General features: G+C 35.5%; 1 pseudogene; it reads right to left on the reverse strand.

The window, feature by feature from the left end:
* Positions 1–374: 374 nt before the first annotated feature.
* LOC141499402 (large ribosomal subunit protein P1 pseudogene) lies at positions 375–708 on the reverse strand (annotated as a pseudogene).
* Between the last annotated feature and the right edge of the window lie 278 nt (positions 709–986).

Raw genomic sequence — 986 nt, forward strand, 5'->3', positions numbered from 1 at the left:
TCTAAGATTCATATTTCCTACTTATAGTGGTGTAAATTCTATTCTAATCTCATCCCTACCACAAATTAAATGGCAAAATATACCTGATTCTATAATGACATTCTTTTGCCACAGTTTCATATAGATGCATCTTTTCTCTCCAATAAGATTATCTTTCAGAGGCAGCTAAGTGGTGCAGTGGATAGAACACAGCCTTGGAGTCAGGAGGACCTGAATTCAAATCTTACCTCAGATATTTAATAATTACTTAGCTACATAACCTTGAGCAAGTTACTTAACCCAACTTCTTTGCAAAAGCAAGCAAACAAAAAAAACTGTCTTTCCATTTATTTTTTAGTTGAATTAAGCTATTTATTGAATGTTACAAAAAAAATTTAGTCAAACAAACCAAAACCCATGTCATCATAATATTCCTCAGTTTCTTCTTTTTTTGCTTCATCTTTCTTCTCATCAGCTTGGACAGCTGTACTTACAGGAGCAGCACCTCCAGCAGGGGCAGCACCAGCAGCCCCATACAATTCCTGTATACCAGATGAGACTTGCAATATTGCCATTGGACTGAGCCTCTGCAAATAATCCAGGCCAGAATGGTTCAACATTCACACCTGATGCTTTAATAAGGGCATTAATTTTATCCTCTATGACTGTAACTTCATTGTCCTGAAGGATGAGGACAGAATAGATGCTAGCAAACTCAGAGACAACCATTTTGGGAAATGAATGAGATTTGTTTGTAGTGGTGCTAGTTGCTGGCTGAAATGAGTTCACCTCAACACAGCCTTAGCTCCTGAAGAAGAACCTAGTACCTTACAGAAAACTAAAGAGATATCTCTCTTTCCATTTCAAAGGAAGAATGATATCTTTTACTTTGTTATATCTTTCACTACAACTATAACTATTTAGGAGTCACTAAAAATATAAAATTTCAAGACTCATTATTTAAAACTCTTTGAGATCTTAGAACACAATGGACTGAAACATATTCA

The sequence above is a fragment of the Macrotis lagotis genome, chromosome X, assembly GCF_037893015.1.
Source record: "Macrotis lagotis isolate mMagLag1 chromosome X, bilby.v1.9.chrom.fasta, whole genome shotgun sequence".
NCBI lineage: Eukaryota > Metazoa > Chordata > Mammalia > Peramelemorphia > Peramelidae > Macrotis > Macrotis lagotis.